Source organism: Monopterus albus, unplaced genomic scaffold (genome assembly GCF_001952655.1).
Source record: "Monopterus albus unplaced genomic scaffold, M_albus_1.0 scaffold1.1, whole genome shotgun sequence".
Taxonomy (NCBI): Eukaryota; Metazoa; Chordata; class Actinopteri; order Synbranchiformes; family Synbranchidae; genus Monopterus; species Monopterus albus.
Genome location: NW_018127881.1, coordinates 5,592,560 through 5,604,479, shown reverse-complemented (window position 1 = coordinate 5,604,479; position 11,920 = coordinate 5,592,560).

The window sequence follows — 11,920 nt, the reverse complement described above, 5'->3', positions numbered from 1 at the left end:
AACAGAAGGCCTTTAAGATGCATCATTTAAAATAAAAGTCTTCATTAGTGTGAACATTGTGTACTGTAACACATGTGAATAACAAATAAATCATATGGATGGCCAAACAAGAATGAAACATGAAGACGCATTGGCAGCAGATGGAATTTCCCCCAGTGCAGTGACATGCCATCAAGTGCACATCAACCCTGTAATTAGTTAGTTGTGCTCTTATACCTAACATACACTCACTCTCATGGATTCGCAATCTGTTTATGGTTTGCAAGTGACACCAAGGGCCATTTGCTGACCTACATAGACTGCGGTGTTTATGCCCTCCTCTCTGTGCAGGGCTGAAAATAGGTCAGAGGTCGGGGGGGGGACCAATGAAAGAGGAGGATTCACACAATCAGCACTGGGTTTCATGGACAAGAACAAAAAGCCTGAGCTGCTTTTTGTGCCTTCAGATGCATACATAAGAGATATGTGGTGGGTGAGAGAGCACTGATACTGACAGTCAAAAATCAAGTCAGAGAACAATAATAACAATATTATGTCTCATTTTCACACTACATACTCATTCTAAGCAGGTTAATGCTCACATTAAAAAGTGACATAGTTTACATACTAAATGTACAGATTTCATTTATCACTGTTGATCCATAATGCAATTCTACAAATAAAAAAAAAATAATTAGACACTTCTAATAGCTACATAAGGCTAGGCGGCTGGAAAAACTGTTTACATCAGCCTCTAAATTGTAATTTTGTTGAAAATATTTTGAATTCCTAACAGCTGCTATGTCTCCCACTGAGCTAGAATTCACTAGTCACAACCGAGTCATTACATTTGTGAGAAACCGCATGATTATCTGGTTCACATGTTAACAAAAGCAGCGGAGCTAAGGTTTAGGCTATTAAATGGTGTCACTACAAAACTATCAGTGGAATAGATTTGCAAAAGCTTTCCCAGGGTGGAATAATAGGTTTTCCTCCCATTCTGCCAACATTACATGAATGCAACATTCACCCGCTCTAGAAAGATCTTATAAAAGAACAAACAGTTTCTCTTTGCTAAATTGAATGGGCATTAATATTATTACTAAATATTATTTCAAACTCACAGTTGTACTGTATTCTTGAATATTTTCCTGTTGGAATACAAAATACAAAAAGGGACCTACACTGATTTCTGCTACAATAATTGGAAAAACAACAACAAATTCTATAGTAGATGCTCTATACTTTAGTGTTTTAACATTCAATGTACAAGACAAATAGTGAGGGCGCTTGTGTTTGAGCACAGTATGCACACAGTGTCCACAGATGAAATCCTTGAAGTTTTTGTGGTTCGGAGGTAATAAAAAAATATCTGATTCATTGACTATGAACAAGAAAGCCAAACCAGCATCGACTAGAACTGGCCTTTTAAAAGCAGCCTTAGCAGACCCTGCGGCCCCGCATGAAGGAAGAATGCTCCATCAGATATTGTGATACACATCAGCTGCTGGTGAAATTTAATCACCACCATTAGTACTGATAAATAGCCCTTTTGTGACCTAGTAATACTATTGGATTTTATTAATTTTATGAAAGAACACTACTTCACCTGCTAAAGCTTCAGCTCTTTTGGTTTGGTTGCATTTGATTTGTTAAGTTGTCATTTATAAATTACTTTTTCCTTTAGTTAGGCAAAATGTTAATAATTTACAAGTCTAATGTGGATACCCATCTTTTATTTCCTTAAGTTTGTTTTTGACAGCCCATGAAAAAAATCTGACCAAAGGTACAATCCTGCCTACACAAAAACACGCTGTCCGGGGTGTGTTAAGCCAACAGCCAGTTAACTATTCGGTCATGTTAGTCAATCAGAAACCTGAAAAAGTTATTACTGGCTCTGTTGGCGTTGAGGTTTGTATAATACAGTGGATCATTGTGGGAGTGTTGCTGAGTGTACCAATGATCTCTACAGTGCATTCTGATGCCTCTGTTCCTCCACATAGTGGGCGAGTAAGTGTGTATCTAAGTGTAGGCACACTAAAAGCCTGGTTTGTAATATTACAAGCATCACTAGTTAGCCACTGCACAATATCGCCTGTCAACAGTGAAAATAGAGATTGTGAATACCATCACCCTGGATAAGGTTTTCCAAAAGCCCCTTTTTAAGTGACCTAAAACACCGTTTGTCTGTGGACAGAAGGCTAAAAGGTTTAGAAAAAGCTGTTTTAAAAACACCTGAGTGAGATAAAGTGTTTGCTCTAATGAGACGACTGCTGTTTGGAAAATTAGTTATCTCTGCTCCTCTGTATGAATGTCCCTCCATTAGACTGACGATCATTTGTCCAAAAATGCTGCTTTTAAACACATTTTCAAATGCTTTAGGGGGATTTCTTTCCCTCTCAATAACAGCCCTGAAACTCACTGTAATTGTTTTATTATCATATCTGACCTTGAGTGGTTATATAGTTTGTGGCGTTCCAAAAACAGTAAAGAAGAAAAACATCATGGATCAGTATGATGTGACTGTAACTGAGTATCATGTGTCAGTGCATTTGCTGGAATGCTGTCCTCAGCATTCCTCCCACATTTTGCAAGTCACATGAGCATTCTGGCAATTGGTACCAGTTAATTTTCCACGTTTCCCTCTTGAAAACTCCTGGCTCGACATGCTGGAAGGCAGCACGCACGCGTCGCCATCCGCAGACCATTTCAAACCAAGGCGCTGCACCCAGCTTCGCCCCAGGGACCTAACTTGATTGCAATTTTGTATCAGGCATGGAAAATCCTCTGGGTTTTGTGTTGGTGGCAGCTGTTGGCAAGACTGCAGAAATCTGGCACACAAATATCAAATAAAAATGAATGTGGGAGGCCGAGAGGCAACAAAAGACACCAGTGAGATTTACTTTGGTGGTGTTTTTCCTTAGCTCAAAAAGAGATGATGGTTAACTGTATACAAAAGGAGATCACCAAAATATTTATTAACAAGTCTCATGATCATTCATAACAGAAGTTGTTTGTCACACAGTACTGTATGTTTTCTCTTATATTAAATAAACTGCTCCACCCTGCTGGGTTAGATAAAGATCACTGAATGAGACGTTTAAGTTTAAATACTCTGAGTAGAGCACTAACGCCATCTAGTGGAAAGAACACCACCATATTTCAGGATTTCATTTATAAAGTGGTCTAAGAAGAAAATAATTATATATTTTTTTAATGTATACCAGGCCTTGTTTACTGTAGACATTTAGACTCTTCATAGTGGAAGACACACAGGTGTTATTCAGGTGTACCAGAGATCCATGACAGTGAGCCAGCATGTACAGGAAACTGGAGCAGCTCAGCAGAATTCAGCCACCATCGCTGGGCTGTTTACATCTGTTCTATACCTACAGTGACATGCAAAAATAACTTTTGTGAAAAAGGACTGTTGAAAGAGGATCATTTGTTCTTTCCTAAAACAAAATGTAGTCAAAAGCATTAGAAGAGTTTCTGGATCTCCGGGCTGCTGCTGATCTTTCACTGATGTCTGTAACAACACAGCCCTGGATGGCTCCACTCTCATGACACCTAACAATGTCTGTGTAAATATGTCAGTCATATACATTACATTTCTTAAATTAAGATGCAATGTATACATTATTTGGGTCACTTATAGTCCCATTCATGAATTACAGTGTAGAGTAACAGGAGAATACATACAAAACAAACACAAATTTAATTTATCTACTCCAAAAGAATTGTAAATAAGTTACTGTCAACCTATGGATCCATTATGTATTCAGCTAAATACTTTAAAATTTTGAGATACTGTATAGTTGATTTTAAAATGCTACAAATTATGTATAAGCTAAAAATGGAGTATTATCACAAAGTGTCCAAAACCAATGTAAAAATAAATTTTAAACAACTCATTTTATTTCAGATAGAGGGGTAAATTTATTCAACAGCTGTACTGGAAATTTGCACTACATGCAAATTTATGAAAAAACAAAATACATTTTTTAAAACATAAATAAATGATGCTTAGTATCTGAATTGTGTAACAAGTTAAGGGTTGATGCCAAATGGGCATTAACAAGCTGTAGCTTCAGCCTACACCCTTTTGGACTGTTATAAGGCACATCTACTAATTCAACTTTTGTTGGAGACAGGGCTTCTTGTCATATTTGTATAGTTACACATTTTGAAATAAATTTCATTCATATCTATGCCTCATGCTCTTTGACAAGATGCTTTAATGATGACCTTGGTGTGACTGCCTTGATGAAGATTATAAAAGTAATGGCACTAAATTAGCTCTATAAAAAGTTGCCCTTAAACAATACATAGCATGTTGATTTGTGAGCTTTAGAGGTGCTGATAAGACTTTGTTACCTTTAGGCCGAGCCAGGCTAGCTGTTGTCCATTGCTTCCAGTATTTGTGCTAAGCTGACCACTGATTAACTACATTTACTTCACAGGAATGAATAGTCTTAATCTTTTCATCTAACTCTCAAAAAGAAAGCGAATAAGCATGTTTTCCAAAAATGTTGACCTATTCCAGCAAGAATAACAATGTCTAAATTACAAGATGTGATTTAAAATAAACTAGCTAAAAAGATTAGCTTTAAAGACAAAATGTTTGATATGAAAACTTGAAAGTAATGGTGCAGTTTTTAAATGTGGCTTTGTTTTCATCTTTTACTCTGCAAAACTGTAATATTCTTAATTTTTCTAATGATCATTTCAAAATTCGGTCTGATCTCTGTGACACACACACACACACATACATCAGGGGACTTAGAAGTACAACTGTAAATGTAAACTACTGTGGCCAGGTCAGGTTTCTCCTGAGTTCTCAGCTGAGACCTGACAGAAACAAAGCAAGAAGGACATCCAGAGTGTGAACATGATCAAAAGAATATTTGCTACAACTGTTACTCATTCAGTGCTTAAATTGGACTCTGTTTGAAGAAATATTCATTTTAAAAGCCCTTGCAATTACATTTTGACTTCATTAGTTCATTTTAAACCTCTGATGCCATGCTGAGCTCATAGACATGGGACACTGACAGATGAGGACACAGAGAACCTAAATCCGTTGGTTTGTGCAAAGCAGGAGCAGTTTCAAAGAGATTAATTTTGACATTTGACATTTAGCTTTGAAGTTTGTCAAAGTAACCAGCGGGACTGCTTCATTAAAGCTTCATCAAGATCAAGACAGGAAACTGCATCAGACCATGCTGTCATCTCCACTTCTAACACTGTATTATTATGGGTTAACATTTGATTACAATCAGATATTTGGATCTCAGATCTTAGGATGCTACACAGAAAAAGTTGCAGCAGGCACATTGTCCACTAGAGACCAGTATAGCCTGTTCAAAGCAGACTGACAAGTGGATCATCTCTGGCAACAACAAAACTCTTCTAAACCACTGTTCTGCACATCTCATTTTATGTGCAGCTTCACTAACCTGATGTTTTTACTGGAACCAATAGTAGATATAGTAGAACAGTACTGGGTAAAACACAACAAATTTCATAAGAGCAGGGTTTTAAATAAAGAAGAAGAAATACCATAAAGTTGGATCACATGAACCGGCACAGTATCAAGACAGTTACATGTATTAGCAGGTTATTGCTGCACAATGTTAACAAATTAATGGCTGAAAAAGGAATTCAAACCAATAACAACCTCTAGCCTGTTTTTACCTGATGTAGAAGTTTAAACATTTTATTTCAGAGATGCGCAAATATATAAGTCCTTTGTCTTTGTTCAAAAATTCTGGTGTGATCAATTCATGTGTAATAACATACAGAGAAGGTATTAAAGTGACAAGGGGATTGTGTAACACTCATGCCATGGTGAACACCTAATACAGCCGACTCACTCATATTGTCAGTGAGCTTGTGCGTAACAAAGTGCCAGTGAGTGCAGCAGCTTGCAAATAGGCTACAACTTAAGAGCACTAAAGAGAGCTGCCTATTATTCATTCCCCGAGAGCTTTTCACAATTTTTAAAATGTAGAAAGCCAAGGCGTCATGCTCCTTCATGCTTGCAGACATGAAGAGACTAACCGTACAGCAGCACTGTAGTATGCTAGCCATCTGCTTTGTGCATTACTGTTGTCATAGACAACAGGCCAGTCTGAGCCCTTATCTCTGTTCATCAGTTTGTATTAAAATGCATCTGACCTACAAGTATCTGTGCTCCACGTTCCTACTCAACATGAAATGAGAACACTGCAGATAGTCAGGGGAAACAGGTCCAAGCTTTAAGTTCTTAGATTCTGTCAACATTTTTAAATTATTTTTTATTTTTATGTTTTGTTTTTTTTTTTTTTTTTTTTTTTTTTTTTTTGTTTGCTTGCTTGTTTTTCGTATGTGTTTGTTCCAGGAAACTAAATCACAAGGCCAGGCATATAATTCTTAGATGTATGTGTCAGGATGTTTACAGGAACTAGAACAACACAGAGCTATCAGTGTGAGCTTGATGAACAAGTGTGGTGATCACAATTGAAAATATTACCAACATGGCTGAGCCACAAAAGTTATTTTAGGCATCTGAGCTATTTTTAGACTTTTAAAATATATTAAAGGATGTATTAAAGGATATATTAAAGGATGTATTATGTTAGCAACCTCAAGACCCATAACATCATTAATGTATTGTACATATATTCTTGCCTTGTCAGTAAAGACTATTTTCAGCAGGTATTGAAGCCCCAGCTAGCTTTTTGTTTTGTTTTTGGGAGAATTTCATCCTCTAAAGACCAAACACCATGCAACTGTACAGAAAACACAGGCCACCCACTGATAAGGCACACACTTTCTGTGCCGTGGAAGATGTAATCCAAATACTGGGCTTGGTACACGCAGCATTTAGCCATATCCATGATACTAACATCTGCTAGCATCCAACTTCAAACACCCAAACTCAGGCAAAACAAAGTGGAATATTTTGGTCGCACCATTTCTGGTAACCAGAATGGAAACAACAGGTAATAGGATCAGAACCTGGGGTAAATAGGCATGTGTTGTCACAATACAGTATGACAATTTGGCTTGCAATTACCATAAGTATGTCAGGAGTGAGACGCAAAGTTAACTGGTAACGCTCTTACTTTTCATCTAGTAGCAAAATTTTAATTTGCTCAGTACTTTATGACAAAATATTAGCAAAACTAATGGCTTTCTCAAAATCAACCATACAGTATGTTTAGTGCTAATTAACAAATGTTATCATTTCATCAAACTAAGATGCCAAACATGAATACATTACATATGCTAAACATCACCATGTTAGCATTGTCATTGTGAGCAAGTTAGCATGGTGATGTTAGCATTAGCTCAAAGCACAGTGGAGCCTAAATACAGTGACATAATGCTGCTAGCATAGCTGTAGACATTTGTTTAACCAGCATCTGTTCTTTTTCCAACCATATTTTTGTTTTAGCCTAATTGCATTCTTAAAAGCTCTGGCTTCCATGTCACCAGTGAAAATAACTTGGCGTATGAGAAACACTGATATCACACAAAATTCAATATTTGAAAAGATCATTTTCAAGACAGTCACTACTAACAACAAGGTAATGGTAATGCTGAAATGATGCAGCCTGGTCAGCTGCTCTGCAGGCAGCAACTCATTTTGACTCTTTTTCCTTGGATAACTGAATAATTACTGAAATGCCAGGTCAGGTTTTAGCTTGGCGCTGAATATCTGATGGAACTGTAATTGGTTCAAAGGCAAGCTATAACCTTTTTATTCTATTGCTTCTTACAATAGCTATAAGATTAAATATACATAACTATTTATTCCCTGAATGTTGCTTTGGAGAGTGAAACACTGTGTGATCCAGGTTGAGAAATTAGTATGCAGCAGGTGCACCTGCCTCTCACAGTGGTTCATTTATCAACAGATTTCTGAATTTCAAGAGTAATTTAGTTTTTGAATAAAGGAATTAACCACATTGTTTTATTTATAGTCTTTTTATGAACACACCTTCATAACTAGCTGCTATTGTGATTTTGTACTTTTGGACAAAGGTATAAAATTCTTGACTGTAGGAATGAATCAAATGTTCAACTATAATTTGAGCGTTTTCTTTCCTGGCTATTGTTTACAACAAAATGTTTAGAGTGAGCAGGAGATCCGCAGCTGCATCATGATTTTGAACACTGCCAGCAGCAAAATACCACCTTGTGCTGCAGTATTATGAACATGTAAATTATATGCTCAAGTACAATTTTGAGGTATCTGTACTTTACTTGAATGTTTTCATTTGGTGCTACTTCATACTTTGACTTCACTTCATTTTAGAGGTGAATATTATACCTTTTATTCCACTACATTTATTTTATACCTTTAGTTACTTAATACAAAATTTACAATATAATCATAAGACTTTATTGATCTCTGGTGGAAAATTCCACTCTCTCCTGATAGTCTGCCATCACCTGTCACTGGACCTGTATCCTACGTACCTCGATTTCCTGAACCGTTACCTGCCTACCTGCATCTCCACCTTCCTAGTCGCAGTCCTGTTGGCCATTTTGACCGTTACCTGTTGCTGATGCTAGACTGGGTTTCTGCCTGCCGACTCTACATCTGCCCAGTTCCTGCCTGCTATTTGTCTGGTTTTTATCCCTGCCTCATTACAATATGCTCCCTCTATCCTGACCTACATTTATTTTATACCTTTAGTTACTTAATACAAAATTTACAATATAATCATAAGACTTTATTGATCTCTGGTGGAAAATTCCACTCTCTCCTGATAGTTTGCCATCACCTGTCACTGGACCTGTATCCTACGTACCTCGATTTCCTGAACCGTTACCTGCCTACCTGCATCTCCACCTTCCTAGTCGCAGTCCTGTTGGCCATTTTGACCGTTACCTGTTGCTGATGCTAGACTGGGTTTCTGCCTGCCGACTCTACATCTGCCCAGTTCCTGCCTGCTATTTGTCTGGTTTTTATCCCTGAACCTGTTCCACCCTGCCTCCTGTCAATATGCTCCCTCTATCCTGACTCCTGTTACCTGTTGTTAATGCTGGACCTATTTTCTGCCTTGCTGACTCCTCCCTGCCAGAGGAGTGTGTCCTGTCGCCCTGGCCACTATTTTTGCTGCCTTTGGTAGCATAAAGATATTTACTGCAGGAACAATTTGTTTGACGGATACAGTTGTTGTTTATAGGTTCATTAGGAGCTTTCTGTTTGTTGGCCTGTTTTGTCACTTTAAATAGATCAGAATCTATCAGAAAATGTGCCACAGAAATAATATTTGCTGTTGTTGCACTTGCCTCCTCCTGCTCTAGTTCTACAGCTGTGTATCTTGCATCAGGAAAGCAACATCACAGGTGGCATGGTGAACATTTATGACTAGAAGCCTGCCATGTTCTTTGCTTACAAACATCGAAGACAGACTTTGTGGAAAAGCTATAACTGCTTGTTTTTGTTTGTCATGCAGGAGTAGTAGCGCAATGGAGAAAGCAAGAAGTGAAGTCCTTAGTGGGTGGGCTTCAAGCACAGGTAGAGTAAAAGCAGTCACCTTACACATGTGCTGAACAAACTCCTGTTTGCACATACACACTCAGACACACAAACTGAGCTGGAAAATACACAAAATGTGTATTAAGCTAAAAATCCGTTAAAGTGCCCATGGCATGCTCGTTTTGCTTGTTTCCAGCCATTTAATGTTTAATCTTGGGTAGATTAGCTTGGCACCCCTCATAACTCCAAATAGTCTGTAATTTTTTTCAGAATCATAAAACCAAAGAGCCTCTTCATAAAAACGAGAGGATAGCTTATAAGCGCACATAGCTCCTGATGCCGGTGTTGTTTTAAGTGGACAGCGCAACAAACCGCAACAGCACTAATTTGAATTTCTCCTCCATAGATAGGTAAACAACATTATACTGTATATACTGATGAAAAGAGATGTGTAACACTCTAAACAAACTGTGAAACCCCATATTTTAACTGGCATAATGCAAACGTAGCAACTTCTCCAGCCTTACAACAATTCTCTTTAATGTTACAGAAACAAGGCTTTAGCAGACATGCAACGTGTGCTTTTTAAACTTACCCTTAAGTTTTCAGTTAAAACGTCTGTCGTTAACAATATTTGTATCTGAGTTTTTCAGTGAGGCAGGAGTAGTAGATGTAATTTTTAAAATGATCTCAAATGCTCCCTCACCTTCACTGGACCTTTCCTCCTTTGAATTTGAGTTTCATGATACAATGCAAACCAATCTTTTGCCTACTAGTGTACAGACCCTCTAAACCTGCAAGTAATTTTATTGCTGAGTTCTCAGATTTTTGTTCCCATGTGCCTCCAAATTATGACTATTATTATTCTAGGAGATGTCTACATCTACATTTGCTGTCCCTCACAAGCATGATTTGGGATTTTTCATTTTGTCTTCAAAAAGCAACAACTGGTCCGACGCATGTTAAGTACAGTGCCTGGACCGCCTGTTCTATCCATGGGTCTGTTCATATCCATCCTTGCGATAGATGTTTTTCACCTGTCTGATCATTTGGCAATAACCTTTGGTATTACTGTACAGTGAATCCTCTTATCCGGCCTGCTTTACTTTGCCTTAACATCCCAAATTCCTCCACTGCAAGTACATTAGAAGAAGCATTCAGAGAGGCGCCTTTCAATAACATTATTAAGTCTCCACCATCCCTGGTGAGCGCAGAGGGACTTGTTTCAGTCTGAGAGTGCTGTGTTGTACACCCTCAACTTTGTTGCACCCTTTAAATAGAACATTTAAGTCTCTGGCCACACCCTCCAGCAACACGTCGTGGTTGTCAGGCAGGTGCACACATAATAGAACTAGTGTCTTCATTTATCCAACCCGTTTTTCTTTGCTACTAACTACAGAGTGCTTCATCTTGTAAAACACAAATGAGAATCAGAGTCAGAGTCAGAATCATCTTTATTGGCCAGGTGTGTTGAACACGAGGAATTTGACTCTGGTACAGCAGCTCTCAATGTGCATGTATATATCTCCATGTGAAGCAACAGCAAGGGGCAAGTAAACAGTAAACCAACATAAGGCTGTGTAGTATAACAAAATAAACAGTATAAACAAGCAATAAACAGTGCAAACAATGTAAAATAAACAGTATAAACAGACAGTAAACAATGCAGACAGACAGAGGAATGCTCATTGAAATGAGATAAATAGGAATAAAATATAGAGTACTTAAAACTAGAGACTTGTACGGATCTGTATAATCTGTACAATGTATATTTATAGGTATTGCACTGAGAAACAGAATTGGACTGAGGGTTATTGTCCAGTCATACTATCGTGGGTCAAGTGTTCATCAGAGTGATGGCCCGGGAAAAGAAACTGTCCCTGCGCCTGGTTGTCTTGGTGTACAGTGACCTGTAATGCCGTCCAAAGGGGAGGAGTTCGAACACATTGTGTCCCAGGTGTAAGGGGTCTGCAGTGATCCTCTCTGCCCTCCTTTTAACCCGTGAGGTGTACAGGTCCTCCATGGAGGACAGGCTCACACCAATGACCTTTTCTGCAGTCCTGACTGTCTGCTGGAGTCTGTACTTGTCCTGGGGGAGGGGACAGAAGCCTGAAGGTAGAAGTATACTGGAAACCTACACACACAGACCAATACCTGCTTTTTGACTCACACCATCCACTTCAACACAAACTGGGAGTAATCAGAACTCTGAATCACAGGGCAGAGGAAGTGCCCACAATGGCAGAAGGGGCCAAGAAGGAGATGTTACACATCCAGAACTCCACAACTACCTCCTTGAGGCACTCCACATACAATATCCAGTTCACTCGATTGGTATTCACCCAACTTCACAAATTGACGCCTCTGTGTCAAATAACTTCTAATCCATTTCAGAACCATTCCTCTGATCCCATATTTTTCTAACTTATCCATTAATAACTCATGATTGATTGTGTCAAATGC